This window comes from Engraulis encrasicolus, chromosome 15, assembly GCF_034702125.1.
Source record: "Engraulis encrasicolus isolate BLACKSEA-1 chromosome 15, IST_EnEncr_1.0, whole genome shotgun sequence".
Lineage (NCBI taxonomy): Eukaryota > Metazoa > Chordata > Actinopteri > Clupeiformes > Engraulidae > Engraulis > Engraulis encrasicolus.
In genome coordinates, this window is record NC_085871.1 from 44,641,264 (window position 1) to 44,655,456 (window position 14,193).

Genomic DNA, 14,193 nt, shown 5'->3' on the forward strand with positions numbered 1-14,193 from the left:
CTCTGGGCTTGCGTTGCGCATCAATAAAACCTAGGCTCGCTACTAAAGAAAGGAGTGTACCAACACAGAGCAAAAGCAAAACACACACAGACGGAGTTTGTAAGTTAGAAATATTGTATTAAGAATAATCAAGATGATAAGTAAGGGAGTATTAATATTTCATAAATTGGTGAGTGAATAACTTAGTGTAGTAGGCTATCTTTCCAATAAGATGGACATAAACAAACAACAATCAGATAAACAAAGGAGAATCTGCAGATTCAAATAAAATAAATAATTAAAAATAAAATATATATTGCAGACGGTTAAATCTGCAACTACATTCACCAGATATAATCCAAATGACAACTAGGCCAAATCACCCGGGTGAGTAGATAGAAATATATAAATAGGTAATAGAAACTATAGCATGACACGTTGAATACAGTGTATTACAAAAGAAGAAGAAGAAAACAAAACAAAACAAAATAAAAGAGTCTCATTCATTCAGTTATATCAACAGTTCTTATCTGAAGGCCAGGCTCGCCACAGCTGTTGGGGTTCGCCTTCACGGTGCTTGAAGGCGATCGCACAGCAGCTGAATTCACTTGAACAGCAAGAATCGATCCAAACGAAAGACCCGGCCTGTACAGGCCAAAACAACATTAAAATCGGTTCTCTTCAAGATGTAAATACATACATAGAACATTATAATACAGAACGCTTCCATACATTCAGAACAATTGAAGTGAAGCTAAGTGCAATACGGTATAGTAGAGCCCCATGACTGCTTTTAAAACTAAATTAATCACTCACCAGATATCGACGTGGAAAGAAACACACTGGGTTTGGACTCGGACACTCGGACGCCAATCCGGTCTTCAACGCTTTTGTTTTTATGAACACAAGAGACATGAAGTTATAAACGGATCATTATGTTGCTAACCGTAACGTTTGGTTGCTATGTAAAATGCTAGCGACCGACTAGCCACACAGTGTTGACAGATACTTACAAATAATCTTCACGGTTTAAAAACCTGCGACGTTCACGACTCTTCACTCCACCAGTGGAGTAAGTAAACACTTTTATCGCGAAGATGACTTTCAATAATACACTATTGAATGGTGTATTTTATCGGAGGTAAGCTTAAATCAGTGGACATCAGTAGACGAGGACAAACGGAAAGTCTTTCGAAGAATGTAAACAGCCCCACGAGCGGACTAGGTTCCCATGGCGACGTTATGACTCCACGAGCAGATGACCTGGGTTACACCCTCCCCCCCTAAAGGTGTGTACGTCCCGTTACACCTAAGTGGGCTACCTGAGGAATCTGCACAGCCAAAACCTTTTCGGAGTGAGATCTGTTGCATTGATACAACAGCGGGTTGTTGAGGGCGCAACCTAATCACAGAATGGCATTCACAGTGCACACACACACACAAAAAGGGGAAACATGTGGCTAGAACAGGCAAGGATTGTCCAACTACACTGTCTAATCTGAAAACAGGAAAAGAAAACCTGAATATCTCCGAAGCTTCAGTGGCCTACCCAGCTCGAGACTTCAGAGAGCCCCCTCCTGGGATATCCACCCGGAAATGAAATAAAAGCGTGAGCTGACAAAAATAGACAATCCAAGCCAAGCAGGCGCAAAATGAGTGCGGCCAGCACCACATCAAAAAAATGGAAGACTGGGGTGTGCTGTGAGCCTGTGACATGCTCGTACCTGTTATCATACTCTGGACAGTGAGGGGATTCCGAACTGGTCGTACTGTAGTCTTTCAGGCTGTTCTCTGCATCTTCGGGAGCGTCTGGGAAGAACACTGTGCTCATCTAGAACACCATACCTGGTAGCAAGTAGCGCATCTCTTTCGATTGGCATAGGCTCCACAGGAGCTTGTGTTGACCTCTCTAGATCAGAGATGGATCCATTTCCTTCAAATGATGGTCTAACGGCAGAGCTTGTGGTTCTCTCAGTCAGGTTGGCAGGAGCGAGGGGTCCCTGAGTAAGAGAAGGCGTTGGATGATTTACATCTCTGATCTGTTCTTCCATCAATTGTACTTCATCTGGCCGGGTCAAGACTCTTGCTTCACTCAGGTCGGCATTCAGCATTTCTCTGGATGGATAGAAGTAGTGATCGTCATCCTCAGAGTAAGAGGCATCATCCGCCACCTGGGTCTCCATCCTGGACTGCCTTCGTGTCCTCGGCCTATTGCTCTGCCTTGGACCCGGAGTGGCCTCAGGTTCAGACACCGGTAGGAATCCACACGGCAGTAACAGGTCGCGATGTAGTGTGCGTGACGGACCCTCCTTGTTCTCTGGCTTGACTGTATATACAGGTAAGTCACCTGCTCGTCTGATTACCACGTGGACATCTGTCTCCCATTTGTCAGCTAACTTGTGTTTCCCTCTGAGCCTCACATTTCTTACGAGGACACGATCACCTGGTTCAAGACAGGATTCAACTACTCTTCGGTCGAAGCGAAGTTTATTACGGTCAGCAATCTTTGTGAAATTCTCAGTGGCAACACGGTAACTCTCCTCTAGACGGTCTTTCAGGTCATGCACATACTGGGAGTGGGACTTAGGTTGACTGTTTGTGTGTAGTCCAAATGCCAGATCAACTGGCAGTCGAGGTTGTCTTCCAAACATCAGCTCATAAGGACTAAATCCAGTTACGTCATTCCGAGTGCAATTATAGGCATGCACAAGGGGTTTGACAAACTCTTTCCAACGACACTTGTCTTTGTTCTCCAAGGTGCCCAACATCTGAAGGAGAGTGCGATTGAATCGTTCTACTGGATTTCCCCTGGGATGATAGGGGGTAGTTCTAATCTTTTGAATACCAGCAAGGGAACACAACTCTTTAATGGTGTGAGATTCAAAATCAGGACCCTGGTCACTCAGAAGTTTCTCGGGAAAGCCATAATGTACTAGGAAGTTCTCCCATAAGCACTTGGCCACGGTCTGCGCTTTCTGATTTCGCGTTGGTACTGCAACTGCATACTTGGTGAAGTGGTCTGTCAGGACTAGTATATCCTTGGTGTTACTTTGGTCGGGCTCCAAGGATAAAAAGTCCATGCAGACCAACTCCAGCGGCCTGCTGGTCTTGATGTTTACCAAAGGGGCTGCTCTTTCAGTTGCCTTCTTTCGGCGCACACAGCGCTCACAAGTTTTGATCTTGTGTTCTACACACAGAGATATTCTGGGCCAATAAAACCTTGATCTTACTAGATCGTCAGTGCGCTCTATGCCTAGATGACCTAGATCATCATGAAGACTTCTTAAGACTGTGGCTCTGAGCTGACTTGGTAGTACCAGTTTATGTGTGACCTGTCCATGCTCTTGTCTGGTCCTGTACAACACTCCATTCTTCATCTGCAATCTATTCCATCCTCGGAGCCACAAGGCAAGGTCTGGAAGCTCCCGCCTCAGTGAGGGAGATGGCATGTCTCCCGACTCCTTATGCTCAATGATGATTCTGAGTTCAGGGTCATCTCTTTGGGCTTCTCTCATCTCGTCCTCAGTCCATTTACCGATCACAGGAAGTCCATGGTCATCTTCCTGCTGGAACCCTCTGGGTAGAGCATCAGAGTGGATAGCAAGTGATTCCACAAGTGTAACAGATGGATTAAGGTGTGTAGCACTCTCATGTGACCACTGAACATCATGCCTCTCGCAGATGGCTTTTATGGCGTCAGGGAGAACAACGCTTGGGCTTTCTTGATCTTTGAGACAGTGTAGAGTGAACTGCTTAATCCTTTCACGTTCTTTTCTTGACGCAATGTCATCCTGAAGCTCTCCATGACTACGACGCGAAACTCCATCTGCGTCTTGGTTTTGAGCCCCTGCTCTATACTGAAGCTTGAAGCTGTATGTTGATAGAGCAGACAACCACCTATAACTTGTGGCATCCAGTTTAGCTGACGTCAGAATGTAAGTTAGAGGATTACTGTCAGTGACCACAGTGAAATCAGTACCATATAGATAATCACTGAATTTAACAGTAACAGCCCACTTGAGAGCGAGAAATTCTAATTTATGAGCAGGGTATTTAGCTTCACTCCTAGATAGTCCTCTACTTGCAAAAGCAATAGCCTTCATTTGCCCATCCTGTTCTTGATACAACACTGCACCGAGGCCTGTGGTGCTTGCATCTGTGTGAAGGATGTATGGGAGCTTAGGATCTGCAAACCCCAGAACGGGTGCTGTAGTGAGCTTGTTAATGATGTTCTCAAAAGCTTCTTGGCATTCTGGAGTCCATCTCTTGCCAAAGGATTCAGATGGGTAGAAGTAACGGGCAGTTGGTTTTCCCTTATCAGACTTCTTTAGAGGTGGGTAACCAGCAGTGAGGTCATTGAGGGGTTTAATGATCTTAGAATAATCCTTCACAAATCGTCTGTAATATCCGGAGAAACCAAGGAAAGAGCGCAGCTCTTTTAGATTTTCAGGTACTGGCCAGGTCGTTAGTGCCTCAATTTTTTGTGGATCGGTCTCAACCCCATGCTGTGAAACGATATGACCAAGGTACTTAACTGAGGTCTGGAAAAACTTGCATTTTTCTGATGACAATTTCAACCCATACTCTTTTAATCGCTTGAGGACTTGGAGTAGTCTTGACTCATGCTCTTCCAAAGTATCAGAAAAGATAATGAGGTCATCAATGAAGACTAGTGCCTCCTTACGGTTGAGATCTCCCATGCAGCGTTCCATTAGTCTTTGAAACGTACTTGGAGCATTAGTAACCCCTTGTGGCATTCTGTTGAATTCCCAAAAGCCGAGAGGGCAGACAAATGCAGTCTTTTGCTTATCAGCTTCTTCCATCTCTACTTGGTAATAGCCTGATTTAAGGTCAAGGACTGAGAACCATTTGGATCCATTGAGCAATGAAAAAACCTCTTCAAGATTTGGCAAAGCGTAGGCATCTTTTATGGTCTGTGAGTTGAGTTTTCTGAAGTCAATACAGAGTCGCACTGATCCATTTTTCTTCTTAACAACTACTATAGGGGATGCAAAGGGTGACTCAGACTCACGAATGACACCAGACTCCAACAGCTCATTTAGATGTTTCTTAACAGCGTCTACATCTTGTGGATGGATGGGCCTAGGCCGATGCTTGAAGGGGGTCTCATCACTTAGCTTAATACGGTGTTTAACTTTATCCGTATGACCAAAGTCCATGTCGTGTTGTGAAAAGACCTCAGGCATGCTATTGAGCAATCTTGTTACTCGCTCTTTCCACTCTGAGGGTAAAGGAGACTCACCGAAATCAAACTCCATTGGTTTTAAGTCAGCAACGGGCAAGAGAGTGGATGATTCAGGTCCGGTCACTTGCTGAACAGCATGGATCTCTGCTAACACTGCTCTTGGAGGAATGGTTATATCGTGTTGTGTCTCATTCTTCAGCAAGATTGACATAGAACATGAATGCTTGACAGGGAGGCTGTTCAGGGTGTTAGCAACTAGCAGTCCTCTAGGAAGAGAGGACTTAGAGGAAGCCTCTACGACGACAAATCTGTCAGCGTGAGCACTGTTCATATGGATTTCCCCCCCATGACAATGGTTTGACCGGCTGGTACTACCGCAGAAACTTCGGTTTGCATCCTCACACATCCCAGTACTCCAGTACTGGTTTGCCGTTGCCGCGCTTCAAGGACTTTCAAGATTACTTTATATCCCGGGAGGAAAGATTGAGGTCGGCAATCATGGTCTTCCACAAAGTTGGAGTAGAGGACATCCAGTGAATTTGTGCCAATGAGGACTTGGGGCACACTGTTCATATCAGGAACCACTAATGCCAGCGTAGGGACCGCAATCTCTTTCCCCAAGAACTCCTCTGGGAACAAAAGGTTCACTTCCACATACCCAAGGTAAGGAACAGCCTCTCCATTGGCTCCTTCTATCTGCAGTTCTACATCCAAAAGATCTTTCAGCAGCTTCAGATTATGATGGGACAGATGACTCTTGAAAAAGGACAGTGGGATAGTGGTTACCTGGGACCCGGTGTCTAATAGACAATTAACTTTGTGACCATCAATTGTGACTTGTGCAGTGCATTTGGTTCCGACTAGCTTTGGTGTGGAGATGGGGTAAGTGGTATTAACATTACTAGATTTGCTAACTACTCTTCTGAAATTTCTAGGGCTCTTCATTTTGCCTTCAGTCCCTGTCTGCCCTGCAACAGGGGCTCCTAGAAGTTTAACTGACGGTTTCCAGTGATCTCGTTTTGCTGGTCCCATTGCTCTTGCTTCTCCTTCAGCAGTCGTCGTTTTTCTTCAACCAGAAAAGGATTTGGTTCGCTCACACAGTTGCTGGCCAGATGAGCATCCTCTCCACATCGGAAGCAATACCATGGCCTAGGTCTGCCTCTCGCTGTCAGCTCTGAATTTGGGTGCCTGGTTCCACCCCTGCCAGATGGTTGTCGTGCTGTCATGGAGAAGTCTCTAGCCTGCATGGGCAATGGTGCCTGATGGTTCAAATTCTGTGGGGGCTTCACCTGTGCTTGTGCATGTAGAATGGCAAGCTCATGTCTCATTGCATTCACTTCAGCTGACTCTAGATGGTAATTGTGGGCTTCTTGAACTACTCTCATATCTGCAATCTGTGCCTTAACATCAGCAAGCTGTCTTTTCAAGATGTCCATTTCAGTGTCTTCAGAATGCTTGCTTTTGACTTTACACGGTGTTGTAGTCTGCATGACAGCAATCTGTGCTTGCATCTGATCAATTTGCCTCCTCAAAGATTCTGCTTCAGTGATCTCTGTTTCGATTGTGGGGAAATTGCAGGCTGTGAGCTGTTGTGTTGTAGCTCTCATCTTTGGAGCGGCGGGACTCTGCTTGTATAGTCCAAGATGTTGTGTCATGCGATTCTGCTTGCTGGCTTGTTTATCTTCTTCCGTTCTGATGAGTAAAACCAGGTCAGTGAAAGTCAGTGGTACTGCAGTTTTTCGTTCTAATTGCAGGTCAGAGATCAGCACATTATTCCAGCATCCTCGACAGAACTGCTTTAGGAGGTAACGGTCCCGTTCAGTCTCTGAAATGCCACCTCGCCTGACTACAGCACTCAAGGCGATTTGTAGGCGGTTTAAGTAATGGGATGGCTTTTCATTGCGGTCTTGCAGCGTCACCATGAACTTCGCCAGCAGCTCATCTCCATCCTCTACTGAGCCATAGACTGAATCTAACAGCTGAAGGTACACTGATGGCAAGGCATGGGGGTTGACATGTCTAATGACGTCAGTAGCTGGGGGCAATAGGCTGTCTAGGATTTTTCGTGTCCTATGCAGGTCAGACATGGATGGATCGGTTAAGATCAAATCAACATTTGCCCTCCAGGTTTCATAGTCAAGTTCACTGTTTGGACGTGGAATTTTCCCGGAGAAGGGTCTGAGACGGAAGGAGGATGGCATTGGAGCTAGAGCTTCGTTGGTACGCACTACATGCTCGACAACCATACGCTGTACAGCAGGTGGATTCACATCATTCATCGTAATGGCTGGGGGCATCACTGCAGCTGTCTCACAGTCGCCTCTGTCTTTGTTCAGCAGAGGGCCTTGGCGGTGGTTTAAGTTGACAGGCAGTTGAGAAGATAGGGCGGTTGTCAACATAGCAGATGGTGACGGGTTGTTAATTGTTATAGTTGAGGGCAATGACTGTGGTCTCCTCATGGTAGTCTGACGCGGCAGGGAAACAGCATGTGTTGGTGATGCTTGTGTAAATGCCCTCGATCCAACCTGACCATGGTGAATTGAAGGAGACGGTGGCAACACTGTTGGCAAGGTCTTAACCAATTCAGGTGACACTGGTCCCAGCAGGAGGGAGGGTTGCTGCATGGATGGCACTTCTACATTCTTGGACTCTCTACTAATGGCAGGGATAGACACATCTTTTCCTCTTTGCATCTTCATAAGCTCTTCTTGGAGCACCAGTTCAAAAGACCTTCCACTCTTATTGGCAATGGCTTGCAGTTCCTCGAGGTGGCCCTTGGTAGCGTTACTACTGGCGGTACTAGTGTAAACACTGTCTAAAGAGCGTACAGAAAAAATAATGTTTGCGTCAGCTGAACTTTCGAAGACTAGCGGAAGTGAGGGTCTTAATGTATGCATTGCAGTGTTATAGGCGTACTCTACAATGGAGCAGAGATTAAACTCTGATCTTTGGTTATCAATAGTTAGTATTCTATTTATTGAACCGTACTGTTTTAGGTGATTTCCTACCTCTTCATCTATTTCCGTGTGGGTTAATCCGGTGACAATAACAGAATTTGGGACATCAATCTGTTCGCTCATTACTATCTCCATTATTCTACCCTGATTGTAGTTGGTTTGTTTTACTCTTGTTGGTACACTGCTCTCTCCTGGCAGGCTCTCGCCAGAATTGTAACCTACTTCTAACTATTTCACTAAACAATATAATAAAAATATTGTCTTTACCCTCTGGGCTTGCGTTGCGCATCAATAAAACCTAGGCTCGCTACTAAAGAAAGGAGTGTACCAACACAGAGCAAAAGCAAAACACACACAGACAGAGTTTGTAAGTTAGAAATATTGTATTAAGAATAATCAAGATGATAAGTAAGGGAGTAATAATATTTCATAAATCGGTGAGTGAATAACTTAGTGTAGTAGGCTATCTTTCCAATAAGATGGACATAAACAAACAACAATCAGATAAACAAAAGAGAATCTGCAGATTCAAATAAAATAAATAATTAAAAATAAAATATATATTGCAGACGGTTAAATCTGCAACTACATTCACCAGATATAATCCAAATGACAACTAGGCCAAATCACCCGGGTGAGTAGATAGAAATATATAAATAGGTAATAGAAACTATAGCATGACACGTTGAATACAGTGTATTACAAAAGAAGAAGAAGAAAACAAAACAAAACAAAATAAAAGAGTCTCATTCATTCAGTTATATCAACAGTTCTTATCTGAAGGCCAGGCTCGCCACAGCTGTTGGGGTTCGCCTTCACGGTGCTTGAAGGCGATCGCACAGCAGCTGAATTCACTTGAACAGCAAGAATCGATCCAAACGAAAGACCCGGCCTGTACAGGCCAAAACAACATTAAAATCGGTTCTCTTCAAGATGTAAATACATACATAGAACACACACATTATAATACAGAACGCTTCCATACATTCAGAACAATTGAAGTGAAGCTAAGTGCAATACGGTATAGTAGAGCCCCATGACTGCTTTTAAAACTAAATTAATCACTCACCAGATATCGACGTGGAAAGAAACACACTGGGTTTGGACTCGGACACTCGGACGCCAATCCGGTCTTCAACGCTTTTGTTTTTATGAACACAAGAGACATGAAGTTATAAACGGATCATTATGTTGCTAACCGTAACGTTTGGTTGCTATGTAAAATGCTAGCGACCGACTAGCCACACAGTGTTGACAGATACTTACAAATAATCTTCACGGTTTAAAAACCTGCGACGTTCACGACTCTTCACTCCACCAGTGGAGTAAGTAAACACTTTTATCAAGTCAAGTTTATTGTCAATTTCTTTACATGCACTGGTCATACAAAGAATTTGAAATTGCGTTTCTTGCTCTCCCATGCAGACATAGACTAATCTAGGTAAGGACATAGACAGTATAGACATAGACAGTACTCATACATGGACATAGACAGTATGGACGTAGACATTGCTCATACAGACATTTAAAGTGCAAGACTGGACAACAGAAGACTTGTAGAGAACATACATTAAGAGGAGGTATTTTGTTGTTCTTTTTTCTAAAAGTCCTTTATAGCGTTCTGACATAGTAATAGTAGCATTTGAAGAAATAAATAATTAAAAAAAGGTTTTTATTAAATACACCAGCAGCAGTATGTGTGTGTGTGTGTGTTTGTATGTGTTTTGTGTGCGTGTGTGCGTGTGTGTGTGTGTGTGGTGTGTGTGTGTGTGTGTGTGTGTGTGTGTGTGTGTGTGTGTGTGTGTGTGTGTTTAGTGCAGGTAGAAAGTGCGGTGTGCGTCTGTGTGTGTGTACCTGTGTATGTGTGTGTGTGTGTGTGTGTGTGTGTGTGTGTGTGTATGTGTGTGAGTATGAGTTGTGTGTCAGTGTGTGTATGTTTGGGTTTAGTGCAGAAAGTGCAGTGTGCTTGTGTGTGTGTGTGTGTGTGTGTGTGTGTGTGTGTGTGTGTGTGTGTGTGTGTGTGTGTGTGTGTGCATGTGTATGTTTTGAGTTAGTGCAGGTTGAAAGTTCAGTCACAGATGTAGTAGTGCAGGTGGAATGTTCAGTCGCAGATATGGTGGTGGGGATGAGGGGGGGAGCGTTGTCAGTGGCCTGGCTGGCTAGAGGCTGACAGTGAAGGGAGAGTGGGTTGAGTGTTCAGTATCTTGATTGCTTGATGCATCGTGCTGCTTGCAAGCCTGGTGGTACGGGAACGGAGGCGCCTGTACCTCTTTCCAGAGGGCAGGAGGCTGAACAGTTTGTGTGCAGGGTGGCTTGTGTCTTTGATGATCATCAGTGCTTTTCGGGTGAGGCGTGCGGTGTAAATGTCCTGCAGGGAGGGGAGTGGTACTCCAATGATCTTCTTCGCTGTGTTCACAACACGCTGGAGTGTCTTCCTGTTTTTTCTCCGTGCAGCTTCCTCCCCACACTGTGATGCAGCTGGACACGACGCTCTCTATGGTTCCTCTGTAGAATGTTGTCATGATGGAGGGTGTAGCACTTGCCTTCTTTAGTTTGCGCAAGAAGTAGAGACGCTGATGGGCCTTCTTCGCCAGTGATGTAGTGTTGGTGGTCCAAGAGAGGTCGTCGCTGATGTGCACTCCAAGGAACTTGGTGCTGCTCACTCTCTCCACAGCATCACCGTCGATGGTCAGTGGTGGCAGTTGTTTTTGGACCCTCTGAAAGTTGACAACAATCTCCTTGGTCTTGTTGACATTCAGCAGGAGGTTGTTGTCTTTGCACCATCTGGCCAGCAGGTCTACTTCTTCTCTGTAGTGGGTCTCATCGCCCTTAGTGATGAGGCCCACCAGTGTTGTATCATCCGCAAACTTCACTAGATGGTTAGTGCTGTGGGTCGTTGTGCAGTCATGTGTCAGCAGCGTGAACAGCAGGGGGCTGAGAACACAACCTTGCGGAGCCCCCGTGCTCAGGGTCAGGGTGCTTGAGGTGTTATTCCCTACCCGTACTGCTTGTGGTCTCTGCATCAGGAAGTCCAGCAGCCAGTTGCAGAGGGAGGTGCTGAAACCTAGTTTGTCCAGTTTTCTGATGAGTTGTTGTGGTATTATGGTATTGAATGCTGAGCTGAAGTCAATGAACAGCATTCTCACATATGAGTCTTTATTGTCCAAGTGGGTGAGGGCTGGATGGAGGGCAGAGCAGATTGCATCCTCCGTGGATCGCTTGGCTCGGTATGCGAACTGGTAGGGGTCCAGGGTGGGGGGTAGGGTGGCTTTGATGTGTGACAGGACTAGCCGTTCGAAGCACTTCATGATTATGGGCGTCAGTGCTACAGGACGGTAGTCATTGAAGCATGATGGTGATGATTTCTTCGGCACGGGTATGATGGTAGCAGCTTTGAAAAGTGATGGGATGACTGCTTGCTCCAGAGAGATGTTAAAGATGTCTGTGAAGACATCCTTCAGCTCTTCTGCACAATCCTTCAACACTCGGCCAGGTATGTTGTCTGGGCCAGCTGCTTTGCGTGGGTTGATGGTGGCCAGTGTCCTCTTCACACTGGCAGAGGACAGGTACAGGGGTTGATCATGGGGGGGAGGGGGAGTTTTCTGTGGATGAGTGTCATTTTGTGCTTCAAAACGGGCAAAGAAACTGTTCAGGTCGTTTAGCAGAGAGGTGTTGTTGTCACAGCTTCGTGGTGCGGGCTTATAGTCCGTGATGGCCTGTATGCCCTGCCACAGGCTCTGTGCATCTCTGCTGTCTTTGAAGTGTGTTGTTATTTTGTCCGAGTATTCCTTTTTTGCTTTCCTGATGCCCTGGGACAGGTTTGCTCTTGCTGCTTTTAGGCCAGCTACGTCTCCTGCTCTGAAGGCTTTGTCTCTGGCCCTCAGCAGTCTGTGAACGTCTCCTGTGAACCATGGCTTCTGGTTGGCTCTGGTGGTGATGCGTTTTATTTCTGTAACATCATCAATGCATTTTGTGATGTAGGAGGTCACAGTGTCTGTGTACTCCTCAATGTCAATGTGGTTGCTGTGGGTGGCAGCTGTTTTGAACATGTCCCAATCTGTGGTTTCAAAGCAGTCTTGTAGTCGTGACACGGATCCCTCTGGCCATTTTCTCACCTCCTTCAGAGCTGGTTTGGTGAGTTTTACCTTTTGTCTGTAGGCTGGCAGTAGCAGAATCGTTAGGTGGTCTGATAGGCCGATGTGGGGGATGGGCTTTGCCTTGTATGCTCCTTGTTTTGGGGTATAAACAAAGTCCAGGGTGTTTTGTCCTCTTGTTGGAAAGTTAACATGTTGGTGAAATTTTGGAAGAACTGTTTTGAGATTTCCGTGGTTGAAATCTCCCATGACCACTGTGAAGGCATCTGGGTGTGCATCTTGTTGTTCACTGATTCCCCGATGCAGCTCGTTCAGTGCCTCGCTTCTGGCGCTGGTGGTATTGCTAGGAGCGAGGTAAACTGCGACCAGTAGAATGGCGGATATTTCTCTTGGTAGATAGAAGGGTCGGCACTTGATGATCATGAACTCCACTAGTGGAGAGCAGTGTCTCTGTACCACCGTAGCATTTTTGCACCAAGCATCATGTGTGTAAACACATATTCCTCCCCCTCGTTTTTTCTCTGCAAGGGCTCTGTCCGCTCGGTGGCACGTAAGTTGCTCCAGTTGTAAAGCCGAGTCCGGTATGCCGTCGTTCAGCCATGATTCTGTAAACACGGTTACACAGCAGTTCCTCACAGTTTTGTTCGCTGATCTTAGTAGCCGTATGTCATCCATCTTATTGTCCATAGATCTTACGTTTGCCAAGAGAATTGATGGTATTGCTGGACGAGTTGGGTTGGCTGCAAGCCGTGTTTCGACGCCACCTCGTTTGCCTCTCTTCCTAATTCTGGAGCACCTCTTTCGCCGTCGCCATGTAGGCGAAGCAGACGGGTCCGATGTATGCCGCCGTAGTATCCCAAGTTCTTCCAGTGTCTCTATTGGTATATCCAATACATCGCTTGAGTTGTCCATTCTTATCTGCAACAGCTGTTGCCGACTGTACATGCGTTCCGACATAGTTTCCGACGATAGACATTTCGAATGACACATTATAACACAAATAAACACTGCGAGTTGGGAGAGTAAGGAGTCGCTGCAGCTACGTGCGCCACATCCGGGTATCGCGAAGATGACTTTCAATAATACACTATTGAATGGTGTATTTTATCGGAGGTAAGCTTAAATCAGTGGACATCAGTAGACGAGGACAAACGGAAAGTCTTTCGAAGAATGTAAACAGCCCCACGAGCGGACTAGGTTCCCATGGCGACGTTATGACTCCACGAGCAGATGACCTGGGTTACGGATGCTTAAAATGTTTTATACTGCTTTTATTGAAAATGGTTTAACCTTCTGCATTATTTGCTCGTTTGGCAAAAAGGTGGTCAGGAGGCGGTCACAACTGCCAGCAAACTTCTCAGGATCCTTCTGCCAAGGATGGAGAGTCTTTACAAGGACAGACAGCTAAAAAAGGCAGACAAAATAATTGAACAGTATACGCATCCACTGTCCTCTTGCTTCCAACTCCTGCCATCTGGACGCCGCTTTTGTCCCCCCTTTCTGTGGTCAAGGTTTTCTTTTATCCCTCAAGCTATTAAGGCACTAAACGAGGTGATGTCTTAATCTAGCCATCAGCTTTGGTGTATAGTGTATGCAGGTCTGTGTTTTTTCCTGTTTGTTTTGTTTTTATTTTGTTTCTGTTGTTGTCTGTTGCTTTGTTATACCTGTCTGTGTCTTATGTGCCAGCGTCTGTACTGCAAACAAAATTGCCCCATGGGGACAATAAAGTACTACTACTACTACTACTACTACTTTACCCGAGGTCCCCCCATTAAACTAGTCCCTTTGGAATAGGGCTATAGACTCTGGTCCTGGATCACTGTGAGTGGTAAGATTAGCAATGGTCCTGGATCACTGTGAGTAGTACATAGGCGTTGTTGCTATTTGCACCCTGGTGTGAATAGTCATTTTTGCCAATTGCACCCGGATCTGAATTTCCATTTTTGCTATTTGCAAA

The 14,193-nt window shown here is 45.6% G+C and overlaps 1 long non-coding RNA gene across 1 annotated transcript; it reads right to left on the reverse strand.

The window, feature by feature from the left end:
- On the reverse strand, positions 1-1,937 carry LOC134464678 (uncharacterized). Its single transcript, XR_010038015.1, has 3 exons — positions 993-1,937; positions 796-866; positions 1-624 (listed from the first exon to the last, which is right to left on the reverse strand). It is a non-coding gene; the product is annotated as an uncharacterized LOC134464678 (long non-coding RNA).
- Between the last annotated feature and the right edge of the window lie 12,256 nt (positions 1,938-14,193).